Source organism: Ricinus communis, chromosome 3, assembly GCF_019578655.1.
Source record: "Ricinus communis isolate WT05 ecotype wild-type chromosome 3, ASM1957865v1, whole genome shotgun sequence".
Taxonomy (NCBI): domain Eukaryota; kingdom Viridiplantae; phylum Streptophyta; class Magnoliopsida; order Malpighiales; family Euphorbiaceae; genus Ricinus; species Ricinus communis.
The window spans coordinates 9,933,497-9,948,104 of NC_063258.1; the positions used below are offsets into that span (position 1 = coordinate 9,933,497).

At 38.3% G+C, this 14,608-nt stretch overlaps 2 non-coding genes across 2 annotated transcripts; both read left to right on the forward strand.

The window, feature by feature from the left end:
• On the forward strand, positions 1-104 carry LOC125369651. Its single transcript, XR_007215328.1, has one exon. It is a non-coding gene; the product is annotated as a small nucleolar RNA R71 (small nucleolar RNA).
• A 10,190-nt stretch (positions 105-10,294) lies between these two features.
• Positions 10,295-10,401, forward strand: LOC112535744. The gene has a single exon (XR_003079824.2). It is a non-coding gene; the product is annotated as a small nucleolar RNA R71 (small nucleolar RNA).
• The last annotated feature ends 4,207 nt before the right edge of the window (positions 10,402-14,608 follow it).

Sequence of the window (14,608 nt, forward strand, 5' to 3'; positions counted from 1 at the left end):
AAACTGTGGTGTGGTCAACATCTCAACAAGTCCTTGTACCTCTTCCACGCATTATACATGCTCTCATCATCAAACTACACAAAAGCAGAAATATCATTACGCATCTTTACAGTCTTAGCATGAGGAAAACACTTATAAAGAAATTTCTCAGCCAAAGAACCTCAGGTGGTGATGGTGTTAGCAGGTAGGGACTATAACCATCTTTTTGCTAAAGAACCTCAGGTGGTGATGGTGTTAGCAGGTAGGGACTATAACCATCTTTTTGCTCTATCCCTCGAGGAAAATGGAAATAGCCTAAGCGAAATGGCATCATCAATAGTTCTATTAATCTTGAATGTATCATAAATCTCTAAGAAGTTCGTGATGTGGGCATTAGGATCTTCACTAGGCAAGCCCGCAAACTGTACACTCAGTTGCACCATCTAAATGACATTTGGCTTCATCTCAAAATTATTCACTGCAACAGGTGGCTGCAATATACTAATGTGGGTCCCCTCCAAGGAAGGTCTAGCAAACTCATACATCATCCTGTTTGCTTCAGCAATGTTGTTGTTGTCGTCTCCCATGTCTACTGTTATATGGACAGGAATCTCAATCTGCTCCTCCTCCTCCGCGTCTAAACGCTTCCTCAACTGCCTGAGGGATCGCCCTAGTTTGGGCAGAGGGTCTATTGGTGTAGGATTGGAACTCCTGGTCATAAACTACCAGAAAGGAATAAGGCAGCAACAACCCAAACAAATAAATAAATGAATAAAAAGCAATGACAGAAACAGAAAAGAAAAATGGCTAAAGTAACAAATAACAAATTTCACTATAGTTTTCAAACAAAGTCCCTGGCAACGATGACAAAAAATTGACACGAAGCTTATGCAACTAGAACTAAGGTAGTGAACCTATCGATGCAGCCTAGCATAATGGCAAGTATTAAAAATATCGTATCCCTTAGGAAAGTGAAATTGTAGAGTTACTACTTGTTCCTTGTTATATAGCCTAAAATTAACAACGGAGGATTCTAAATTTACTAATGACTAAAAATTGAATTCTAAATGTAATACGAGAGTGCATGAGAAAAGGAATAATCAAGACAAGAAAGCAAACCCAAAAGGACCTAGACTAGTCGGCAATCAAGCAAAAAATAACAGATTATTGAGTTTGATTATGAAACCCATGGACAGATTCTGAACTAAATTCGATTTCCCTCTCGAGAAAACCGAATTCCTAAACCTAAGAACCTAAAGTTAGAATCTCTTCCTAACGATCAATTACTAAATTAGCCTCAAGCTTTAATCCACCTCTATTAAGCTTTGTTAATTCTTAATCCAACGAATTAATAGACCTTGTCTATCAATGAAAATTAACTTATTCTTGCAATTAAATTTCCAAATTCAATTAAATTTTCTCAATTACTAAAAGAATTCTATGAACAATAATCAACACATTCGATGTAAAGAAAACTGTATTTTTATTATTAATTGCAAAAAGAATACAAGAAAAGAAACTCAAACAATCTTAACAATTCAGTGTAAAAGCCAACAGAGTAAGGAACCCCAATGGGTTCAATCAATCTAGCTACACATGTTCATGTCTAAAATAAATAGAAATTCAATTACAATGAAAGGATAAAGAAATCAAAACATATACACCCTTTTCCTAGAATTGGATGAACATCTTAAAGCCTTGATTTACACTGTAATTGTTCTCCAAAATGCCTCTTGAATTTCTCCAAAACTCCTTTTCAATCTTTAATTGAATCCCTAGAGTCACGAATCCGACATCAAAAGGTGGAATAAGTCTCTAGAAGCCACCTCGGGATGTTTGAAACGTGTATAGAGAAATTACAGATAAGGATGAAGAGTAAAAATCGCAGAACCTTTTCTCTTTACTGGCTCATTCAATTTTATACTGCGCTTAAACACGGGCCATGCTCTTAAATGTAGCAAGGGCGTGTTCTGGCCCATGTTAGCCAACACAGGTCGTGCTTTGGGGCGTGTTACTCTTAGGAACCATGTTTGCTTTAAAGTGCTTAAGCTACACGGCCTGGAAATTTCTATACGGGCTCAAACACAAACCATGCTAGTCAGCACGGGCCGTGTACACTTCCCAAAAGTCAACCCAAGGTCAAACGGTTCTGATTATGTCCGCTTTCGCCTAAAATTAATCTAAAATTGCTCGAACACTAATGATGGACAACACGGGTGATCTTGGTATAAAAACATAATAAATGCTAAGAAAATGCTTAATAATATGCAAGCAAACATGTGTAAAATTATGCACATCAAATACCTAGTTTTATTGTTATTTGCTTCCTTATCATTATAGAATTAGGTTTTTCTAAGGCCTATATAAGCTAGTACGAATTTCTATGTAAAGTTTGGTGGAATATTGTTTATATTAGAGTTAATTCTCTTTTTTTTTGTTCTTTATAAACTTAGTGAATTTATCAAGTGAAGGCTTGATATTTACAAACTTAGTTTAGTCTAAACTTTTATTTATGTTAAACAACTTTTAATTCCTTATAATTAAGGTTCTTAAGTACAAATTATTTAAGGGTCTTGTTGGGAGTTAGAGTTTTTTGCTTGATTAGATGAACGATCCTTGGTAAAGACATCAACATTGAATATGGGTTTGGCATAAGTTAGCCATGTTCGTACTAATTCTATTCTTCTTACAACTTTGGATGTGTCTTTAAAACACATAAAATTCGTATCCATTTTTCAGATTATGATTAATTAAATTTTTACTTTCTTTCAAACCAAAATTGCTTGTATTTTTGTATTTTTATCAAGGAGGTGATCTATCCTTGTGGCATACTTGGAATTCGGGTTTAAGGAACTTAGTTTTCCTTAGGTTGTAATTCTTGATTATCTTACACTCTGATTAGACGATCCTAGGGTTTGATTTCAAGTTGCTCTTTTGGTATTCAAGTTAGTAATTCATGGGTTCATAAGGATTAGAGTTCTTGGAGGTTCTTTAACATTTAGGATTAGAGCTTTTAGCTCTTAAATTAGGTTACTTGTCCTTCTTTAATATTATTTCATTGTGTTCTTTAAGTTTCCAAGTGGTTTGATTCATTTATTGATAACAATCTTGATTGCCTCTTCCACGTGCTTTCTCTCAATAGTGGTGTTTATGCTCTCTAAATAAAACCAAACCATCATACTAGACAAAGAGGAGTTGACTGGTCCACAACTCTCGTAGTGTTAAATTTTTTGAGCCAGAATAAGGAAAACAAGGGAAAATTCCTATGGGCATACATAATAAAACCCCACCCGAAATTTATATAATTATATGCGTCCCAAATATCAAAACATATGCATTCCCCCTTAGATTAATCGAAAACAACATTATTTCTTCTTTACGCACGTGGATTTGTGTCTCGTCCTACTAGATCATCAAGTCACGCCCTAATGCCACCGATCAAGCTTGTTAATTACATTCCCATGATTCCTTACGCTAATCTTTGTGTCATCAAGAGTCCTCATGCCTAGAGGAATATGGAATGATGGAGATCCTAATCAAGAGTCCCCATCTGCATGTTAACCATCTGGCAGACTCCTAATATATCCCTTATCCGAGTCAGGTCACTCAAATAATCATCCATAATATCCAACCTCCTAGCCAAGCATGTGATGTAGGGGCCAAAATAGAGATGAATCTTCTTGGACTCCCTCACAAAGGTCCTAATCTGATTTGCTAGGACGTAGCCCATATCCAACTTCCTCCGCTGGTGTGGTGCCCAAAGGATGAAGCCATCAGTCTGCGTCACTACCCCAAAGCTTTCCCCTCTACCTATAATGGTGTAGAGTAGAAGTGTATGTAGATATCGGAGCCGGTTTAGAAGGCTAGATGCCTTCGAGTAGCTCGGGTAGTAATGCTCTAGTCTGGTCATAATCTCGTCCTATATCCTCTCACAAGGGATGGGGTGAGTATATAAGCACCCCTAGTAGGCCTCTCTAGTGATCTCCTACTGAGTCTATAGCCCCAGGTGCATCCCAAACTAAGGTACTCTCATTGAGAATTGTCTGCCCCCTAGCTTAAAAGAAATGGCATCAAGCTTATGCCAATCAGTGATATACTGCTATAGAAAGAAGATGTTGCAAAACTCTATAGTGAGCTCTCGGTAGGTGGGCTCGATGATGTCGAAGAATCGAGTATATGGTAGGGTCTCAAAGAGCTCCCTGACCTCTAGGGATAGTTCGACCCTCTCTAACGCAATTAAGTCAATACACTATCCAGTTACTTGCTTCCATTAAAAGGGCTTGGAAGCACTACTCTAGTCTAGGGACTGAAATGTAAGCAGTCGGTGTTGCACGGGGGCTGGTAGTGCTAGAGGTCTCTGAGGTTTGGCTGGCTGTGGTGGTTGTGCTAGTGCGGGTAGTGCTGGACCCTACTGTTGTGAAGAAGAAGCGTCTGCATTTGTGCGACGTCTCTCGTATTGTGCTAGTCGTGGAGGCTGCTATCTAGTGCGTTTTGACATTATAGCTAAAAAGGTATTAGTCATTAAGAGAAGCAAAAAATAATGTATACATAGCAAATAAATAATTCAAGCAGCGCAAAGATTTAGTCGAAATTTTGACAGCGTAATGACTGAACAGGAAAAATTGCATAATAAGAATTAAATAACTAAACTACACCTCAACCAACACAGAAATTAAAACTTAAAATTTTAAAATAAACTAAAAGTAAAATGAAATAAATAAGACACAATAATGAAATAAAATAATAAAAATAAATTAAAATAAAAACAATATTAAATAAGTAGAAAAGAGAAAAACAAAATTAAAAGAACATTAAGCAGAATAATACCAAATAAATAAGGAGAGAAAAGAAAGAAAGAAAAAAATAATAATAATAAAACTAAAAAAATAAAAAAATAAATAAAAAATAAAAACTAATAATTGATAACGAAAAAAATTAGAAAATGAAAAAGAAAACTTACTTGGTTGATGGCAAAACGCGAGAAAATTGCAAAAAAATTGAAAATTTATAGAGACCGAGAGAATAGAAGAGTCAGAAGGATTTTTGCTCTAAAACGGCCATGATATGCCAAACGCCCGTGTTCTTCTCCCATTTTTATAGCCACTGCATCTGACATGCCCGTGTTATGGCCCGTGTGCATGACACAGACCGTGTCCAAGCCGTGCTACCAACCAGACTGTATTCTCAACTGCCTTAAAATCAACACGGTTGTAACATGATCCGTGTTGATGTACACGGGCTGTGTTATAAACCGTGTGACTCTCGAGAATCGTGTAAGTTCTCCAACTTTTATACTTAACACACCCTAGGCAATAGGACACGGGCCGTGTGACTCTCGGGAACCGTGTAACTTCGTTTTTCACATCCAACACGCCTTAAGAAGTTGGGCATGGGTCGTGTCTGCAACCGTGTTGAAGCCTAGAAATGTGCTTTTACTCCATTTTTTGCACTAACACCTGTATAACTCAATAACTTGCACAACATAAAAATGAAAGGAGTTAAGTTCCAAACCAACTAAAATGTAAAAACGAGCTAAGTATAAAGGATAAATTAAGTTCTCAAAAAGAAACATAGAAATGTAAGGGATACGCTCGAGAATGCCTCCCGAAAGCGCTTCTTTTGACCAAGTCGTGTAGCTGGACTCATGCAGAAAGTCAATCTCGCTGGAACAACACCATGTTGACCCGCACCTCCTCTATCTCAAGTGAGTCTCTATAATAATGTTTCAAACGATGGCCATTCACCTTGAAACTCCTCTTATCGGGATGATGCCACTTAATTGTGCCATATGGGAACACCTGCTGGATCACGAATGGTCTTAACCAGCGACTCCTGAGCTTCGCTGGGAACAAACGAAGATGTGAATTGTAGAGCAAAACTCGGTCCCCAACTTGAAACTCCTTAGAGCCCCTTAGTCGCTTATCGTGCCACTTTTTAGTCCGCTCCTTATAGATGAATGAGTTGCCATATGCTTGCTGGCGCCACTCATCCAACTCATTAATTTCTGCCACATCTACCTTAGAATCAACATCAAAATTACAAGTTCTTAAGGCCCAAAGGGCTCTGTGCTTTAACTCAACAGGTAAATGGTAGGATTTCCCATACACAATCCTATAAGGTGTAAAACCTGTAGAAGTATGATAGGCTATCCTGAACACCCAAAGTGCATCATCTAACTTATTTGCCCAATCCTTCCTACTCAACCGCATGGTTTTCTCTAAAATGCGTTTCAAACTCCTATTGGTAACCTCTACTTGCCCACTAGTCTGTGGGTGATAAGGCGTAGAAAACTTGTGGGTCACTCCATATTGCTGAAGTACACTCTCCAGTTGAGCATTACAAAAATAAGTCCTTCTATCACTAATCAGTGCCCTAGGTATGCCAAACCTAGGAGACAATCGCTTAAGGAACTTAGTAAGGACTCTAGCATCACCAGTCTGGAATGCTTGCGCTTCTGGTCACTTAGAGAAATACTCAACAGAAGAAGGAAAGGACCCCATGAAGTCGATGCCCCAAACATAAAAAATCATAACCATTTGAATGCTTGTTTCGGGCATCTCATCATAAGCAAAGATGTCACCTGATCTCTGGCATGCATCATAAACCTGCACGAATGCTCTAGCATCCCAAAAAATGGTAGGCCAATAGAATCCAGCCTCCAAAATCTTCCTAGCAGTGTGGTTAGCTGCTTGATGACCTCCCGTTGGTCCATCATGGTAATGCCTCAACAACTGGAGGATGTCCTCCCTATACACGCATCATCGAATCACCTGGTCTGCACAAACTCGAAACAGAAAAGGGTCTTCCCAAATGTAGTACTTTAAATCAGCAAAGAATTTCTTCTTTTGCTGAAATGTCATACCCTTTGGTAAGACCTTTGCAACCAAGGAATTTAAAAATTTGGAAAACCAAGGGACATCCGAAGATACCTGAATAGAGCACAAGTACTCATCCGAAAAACTGTCGTGTATAGCCCTTTCATTAAGTGCATCTAGGCTCGGGTTCTTCAATCTCGAAAGATGATCTGCGGCCAAGTTCTCTGCATCCTTCTTATCCCTAAATGATCTCAATGTGAAATTCCTGCAAAAGTAAAATCCAATGAATTAGTCTCGGCTTAGCATCATGCTTTCTAAACAAGTACCTCAACGCCGAATGATCCGTGTAGACCACGGTCTTAGATAGCACCAAGTATGAGCGAAATTTGTCGAACACGTATACCACAGCAAACAACTCCTTCTCGGTAGTGGTATAGTGCTCATAGGCATCTGTCAATGTCTTGCTATCATAATAAATAGGTTGGAACTTATTATCAATCCTCTATCCTAAAACAGCTCCAACTGCAAAATCACTAGCATCACACATTAGCTCAAAAGGCAGCCCCATTTAGGTGAAACCATAATAGGAGCTGTAGTTAGTTTCTCTTTAAGTAACTCAAAGGCCAGCAAACAGTCATCAAAAAATATAAATGCAATATTTTTTACAAGTAATTGAGTCAAAGATCTAGCAAGCTTAGGAAAGTCCTTAATGAACCTTCTATAAAAACTTGCATGACCAAGGAAACTCCTAACAGGCTTAACCGAGCTAGGGGATGGCAACTTAGCGATGGTCTCTACCTTAGCTCTATCTACCTCCATCCCGGCAAGTGAAATCTTATGCCCTAGCACAATACCCTCTCTCAGCATAAAAGGGCACTTTTTCCTATTCAACACAAGGTTAGCTTCTAAAGAGCGTGCAAGTATACGCTCTAAATTAAGCAAACAATGGGAGAAAGAGTAACCAAATACCGAGAAATCATCCATGAACACCTCCATGGATTCTTCAATCATTTCATGAAAGATTGCCATCATACACCTCTGGAAAGTAGCAGGTACATTGCACAATCCGAATGGCATCCTTTTGTAAGCGAACGTACCATAGAGGCAAGTGAAAGTGGTTTTCTCTTGGTCCTCAGGTGCATTGGGAATCTTAAAATAACTTGAAAGACCATCAAGAAAGCAATAAAACATATGCCCTGATAAACGCTCTAACATCTGATCAATAAAAGGAAGGGGAAAATGGTCCTTCCGAGTTGCATCATTGAGCCTCCTGTAATTAATGCAAACTCATAAACCAGTTACCGTCTTAGTCGGTATCAGCTCATCCTTCTCATTCTTGACCACTGTTATACCTCCCTTCTTGGGCATAACCTGCACAGGACTAACCCAAGAGCTGTCAAAAATACGGTAAATCAAACCTACATCCAAAAGCTTAATTACCTCCTTGACTACTTCCATCATGTTCGGGTTCAATCGTCGTTGTGGCTGTATCACTAGCCTATAACTATCCTCCATCAGGATATTATACGAACAATAGCTGGGGTTGATTCTAGGAATGTTTGCAATCTTATATGCAAAGGCCTCAAGGTACTTCCTAAGAGAGGCTAAAGTCATCTCCTTCTCCTCATGAGTCAAATCAGCTGTAATGATCACCGGCAGCTTCTCCGCTTCATCTAGATAGGCATACGTCAAGTGCTTAGGCAACTCCTTCAACTTTAGGGCTGGTGGCTCCTTAAGTGAAGGTCTTAATTTCTGCACCCTATCAACAAAATGTTCAGCAGACCTGCTAGGCTCACTAGCCAGCAAACAAGCAAGTTGTTCCAACACATCCTCATTGGACAACTCCTCATCCTCAGCCTGTAATGCTACCTGCAAAGGATCATCAAGTAATATCTCCTACAATTGAGACCCCACAATATCATCCAAAACATCCACAGAGTATACAGTATCATTATGGTCAAGTGAATGTCTCATAGAAGTGCTAAGGTCAAAGGTAATAGTCATATCACCTACTCTAAGCTGTAACTTCCCATCACACACATCTATAACAGCCCTAGATGTTGTAAGGAAAGGTCTACCTAGGATTAAAGGGACACTACTCTCACCCTCCATATCCATAACAACAAAATCAATAGGAAATATAAACTTGTCTACCTTAACAAGTACATCCTCAACTATTCCCTTAGGAAATTTCATAGTCCTATCCGCTAACTATACGCTCATCCTAGTAGGTTTTGGCTCACTCAAATCTAATTTTTCAAACAAACTGCTAGGCATTAAATTGATGCTTGCTCCTAAATCAGCTAAAGCATCACTAATATACAAATCACCAATAATACAGGGAACAGTAAAACTCCCCGTATCACGCCTCTTTACTGGCAGCTTGTTTTGAAGAATGGCTTAGCACTCCTCATTTAGTGTCACTAGTCCTAAGTCCTCCAGCTTCCTTTTGTTACTTAGAATCTCTTTCAGGAATCTCGCATACCCGAGCATCTATGATATAGCCTCAACAAAAGGTAGGTTAATCCTGAACTGCTTAAATAAATCCAAAAACTTACCAAAATGTTGATCAACCTTATCTTGCTTTAACCTGGTAGGATATGGAATTGGCGGCTGGTATTCTCTCACAGGACTCTTCTTCTTGTCCTCGGCTCATACAGGCTCTGTCACCTTAGGCTCTAGCTTCTTCTTGGCTGGCTCATCCTGCACAACAACATCATTATCAGCCATAGATAAAGAGCTAGCTAACTGCTTACCTTATCTCAAGGTGACAGCCTTGACATGCTCCCTCGGGTTTGACTTTGTAGTGCTGGGCAACGTCCCTAGCTGTCTCTCAGCCAACATCTTAGAAATCCGGCCTATCTGATTCTCCAAATTCTGTATGGTGGCCTGTTGATTTCTAAGAGTTATGTCCTTCTACTGAAACATGTTCTCTAAAGTGGACACAAACTTCATCATCAACTCCTCTAAATTGGGCTTCTTCTCCTGGTTCTGAGATAGTTGAGGGAGAATAGTTTGTTGTTGGGGTTGCTGCTAGTGCAACCGTTGAAATCGTAGTGGACCCTAGATATTGTTATTTTACCACCCGAAGTTGGGATGGTTTCTCTACCTTAGGTTGTATGTATTGCTGTACGGGTTATTCTGCTGCCTGGGTGCATTTCCTACATAATCAAGCTATTCATGGTCAGTAGAAGAAGAAGATAAAGAAGAAGCAAACATACCTCTCGCATTACAGTTTGCATTGTAGTGCGGACCACTATAAAACTCGCAGTCAAGTTGTGTTGCTTGGACTGGCATCTGGAGCTAGTCGATCTTCTTGGCTAAAAGCTCCACTTGAGCTGCCAAGGTTGATGTAGAATCTACCTGGTTCACCACTCCTTGCTGCCCTGGCCTATTCCGGCGTCTTACTGTTGATGGCCCCACCTACAGCTGCATCTACCATCTGCCTTGTGGCTGAGTTCATGCCACTGTAAAAAGTCTACACTTGCATCCATAATGGAAAACCATGGTGTGGGCAACATCTCAATAGGTCCTTGTACCTCTCCCACACATCATACATGCTCTCATCATCAAACTGCACAAAAGAAGAAATATCATTACACATCTTTGCAGTCTTAGCAGGAGTAAAGTGCTTATAAAGAAATTTCTCAATTAAAGAACTCCAAGTGGTGATAGTGTTAGCTAGTAGGGGCTGTAGCCATCTTTTTGCTCTACCCCTCAAGGAAAATGGGAGCAACCTAAGCTGAATGGCATCATCGGTAGCCTCATTTATCTTGAAGGTATCACAAATCTCCAAAAAATTCACGATGTGGGCATTAGGATCTTCACTGGGCAAGCCCCCAAACTATACACTCTGCTGCACCATCTGAATGAAATTTGGCTTAATTTCGAAATTGTTAAATATCTGATCTGTGTGTGTATTCTACAAAATCGCATGTCTCTTTTGGTGTATTGTGAATCTCAATCACTCCTCCTCCTCCACGTCTAATTACATCCTTAGCTGCTTAAGGATTGCTCTGGCTCGGGCATAGGATCTACTGGTGCAGGATTAGAACTCCTAGTCATAAACTATCTAAAATGAACAAGGCAGCAACAAACCAAATAAATAAATGAATAAATAAATGAATAAGAAGTAAATGACAAAAGCATAAAAGAAATATGGCTAAAGTAACAAATAGCAAATTTCACTTTAGTTTTCAAACAAAGATTCCCCGACAACAGCACCAAAAACTTGATGCGCATATGCTTATGCAACTAAAACTAAGACAATGAACCTATCGATGCAGCCTAGCGTAATGACAAGTATTGAAAATATTTGTATCCCTCAAGAAAGTGAAATCCTACAGTTACTACTTCGTTCCTTGTTTTCTAGCCTAAAATTAATAATAGAAGTTTCTAGATTTACTAAAAACTAAATTCTAAGTGTAATGCGAGAATGAATGAGCAAATAGAATAATCAAGACAAGAAAGCAAACCCAAAGAGGACCTAGACTAGTTGGCTATCAAATAAAAGATAATAGATTATTGAGTCTGATTATGCTACCCGTGGACGAATTCTAAACTGAATTTGGTTTCCCTCTCGAGACAACAGAATTCCTAAACCTTAGAATCTAAAGTTAGAATCTCTTCCTAACGATTGATTATTAAGTAAGCCTTAAGTTTTAATCCACCTCCATTAAGCTTGGTTAATTCTTAATACAGAAAATCAATTAACCTTACCTCTAAGTGAAAATTAACCTGTTTTTGTAATTAAATTTCCAAACTAAATTACAATTTCTCAATTGCTAAAAGAATTCTATAAATAGTAATCAGTACAATCAATGTAACGAAAACTAGATTTATATTACTAATTGCAAAAAGAATACAAGAAAGGAAAATCAAACAATCTCAATAATTCAATACAAAGCCAACATAGCAAGGAACCCTAATGGGTTCAACCAATCTAGCTACACATGTTCATGTCTAAAGCAAATAGGAACTCAATTACAATGAAAGAACAAAGAAATTGAAGCATATACACCCTTTTCCTAGAATTGGATGAACAGCTTTGCTACAAACTCCTCCTCAATCTTCAATTCAAAATCCATATCATGAATCTGACATTCCAAGGTGGAATCAGTTTCTTGGAAGCCCCTAAAATGCCTGATAACACCTCTACCAAAATTACAACGAAAGATCAAAAATCAAAATCACTGATCCAAAAGTCTCTTTTTGGCTCGTTCCTTTAATTCATTGTGCAATTACGGGCGTGTTCCAACCCTGTCCCCTAACATGGGCCGTGTTGGACTCCAATTGATAGAATGAAATGAATCGAGCATGGCTGTGTTCTTGCCCGTGTTAGCAAACACAGGCTGTGTTTTGGCCCATGTTAACCAACATGTGCCAGGCTCTAGGGCGTGGTATCCTCGAAAAATGTGCTGCTTTAAAGTGCTTAAGCTACACGGTCTGGAATTTCTGCACGGGATCCAACACGAGTCGTGTTGACTTTCCAAAAGTCAACCCAAGGTCACAAAGTTTCTTATTCAATCCATTTTTCGCCCGAAATTTATCTAAAATTGCTAAAGCACTGATGATGGACCTATAAAATCTCTTGAAACACGAAAGGACACAAAACACAGGTGATCTTAGAATGAAAACACAATAAATGCTAAGAAAATTCACAATAATATGTCAACAAATATGTGTAAAACTATTCATATCAACAAAGAAAGAAAATTAGTTGATCGAGTATTCATATCATTTTCTGAATGATCACGGACGAATCTTTTAGAGGAAAGAGGGAACAACGAGAACCGAGGCACACCTAGATATTCTTATTCATGATTTGCACTATTAGGATATCCATCATTCCTTACTTCTCTAAGGATGAGGACTCCTAATGATATAAGGATTGACGTAAGGAATCATGGGAGTGTAATTAACATGCTTGATAGGTGGCATTGGGGATTACCTTAATGATCAAGCAAGACGAGAACTCATGTTGTTTTCGATAGATTGATATGAACGTGGCTAACTTGTGCCAAACCGTATTCAATGTTGATGACTTCACCAAGGATCATTCACCTAATAAAGGAAAAAAAACTCTAACTCCCAACAAGACCCTTAAATAACTTGTGTTGTGCCGTGCTCTAGGGCGTGGTATCCTCAAAAAACATGCTGCTTCAAAGTGCTTAAGCTACACGGTCTGGAATTTCTGAACGGGATCCAACACGAGTCGTGTTGACTTTCCAAAAAACCAAGGTCCCAAAGTTTCTTATTCAATCCGTTTTTCGCCTGAAATTGATCTAAAATAGCTAAAGCACTGATGATGGACCTATAAAATCTCTTGAAACATGAAAGGACACAAAACACAGGTGATCTTAGAATGAAAACACAATAAATGCTAAGAAAATTCGTAATAATATGTCAGCAAATATGTGTAAAACTATGCATATCAGCGAAGAAAGAAAATTAGTTGATCGAGTATTGATATCATTTTCTGAATGATCACGGATGAATCATTTAGAGGAAAGAGGGAACAACGAGAACCGAGGCACACCTAGATATTCTTATTCATGATTTGCACTATTAGGATATCCATCATTCCTTACTTCTCTAAGGATGACGACTCCTAATGACATAAGAATTGACGTAAAGAATCATGGGAGTGCAATTAACAAGCTTGATAGGTGGCATTAGGGATTACCTTAATGATCCAGCAAGACGAGAACTCATGTTGTTTTTGATAGATTGATATGAATGTGGCTAACTTGTGCCAAACCGTATTCAATGTTGATGTCTTCACCAAGGATCATTCACCTAATCAAGCAAAAAAGCTCTAACTCCCAACATGACCCTTAAATAACTTGTACTTAAGAACCTTAATTTTAAAGAATTATAGGATGTTTAACATAAACATAAGTTTAAGTTAAACTAAGTTTGTAAAACACCAAGGCTTCACTTGATAAATTCACTAAGTTCATTAAGAACAAAAGAGGAGAATTAACTCCAAAATAATCAATATTTAACAACTCCCTTTACATAGAAATTTGTACTAGCTTATATAGGCCTTAAAGAAACCTATCTATAATGATAAGGAAGCAAATAACAACAAGACTAGGAATAGAGCTCCTAAACTAAAAGGATAACTTAAAACAAGACTCCTAATAATTAAAAGACTTCTTTAGACGAACAAATACTTCTAAAATTCATCCAACCCTAGTCTATATAATAAACATGACAATTGAGCTTAAGTAATATGTGATATGCGGTTCATTCTTGAGTATTGGACTCCAAATAGCTTGACTTGATTATCTTGGGATTATCTTGTCTTGATCATGCCTCCATATGTTAGATTGAGTTGACAAGAGTATCTTGTGGCCCATTATCTTGATTAAGCCCAATCTCACTTGGACTTCGAATCGGACTAGGATTCCTAGTGGAAATAGGATTCTTTTTGTAACTTGAACTCCTAATACCATCAGAACTCCTTGCTGGATTAGGATTACTAGTGGACTTAGGACTCCTTGTTGATGTAGGATTTCTTGAGCAAGTAGGATTTGCATCATTACCATGGGTTCTCATCACAAATATTCTTATTCATGATTTGCACCATTGGGATCTCCATCATTTTCCTTGCTCCTCTAAGAACGAGGACTCTTAATGACACAAGGATTGGCATAAGGAAACATGGGAGCGCAATTAACAAGCTTGACGGTGGTATTGGGGATTACCTTGATGATCAAGTAAGATGAGACATAAATCCACGCCTGTAAGGAAGAAATCATGTTATTTCTAATTAATCTAAGCATAATACTATCTAAAATTCGAGCGCT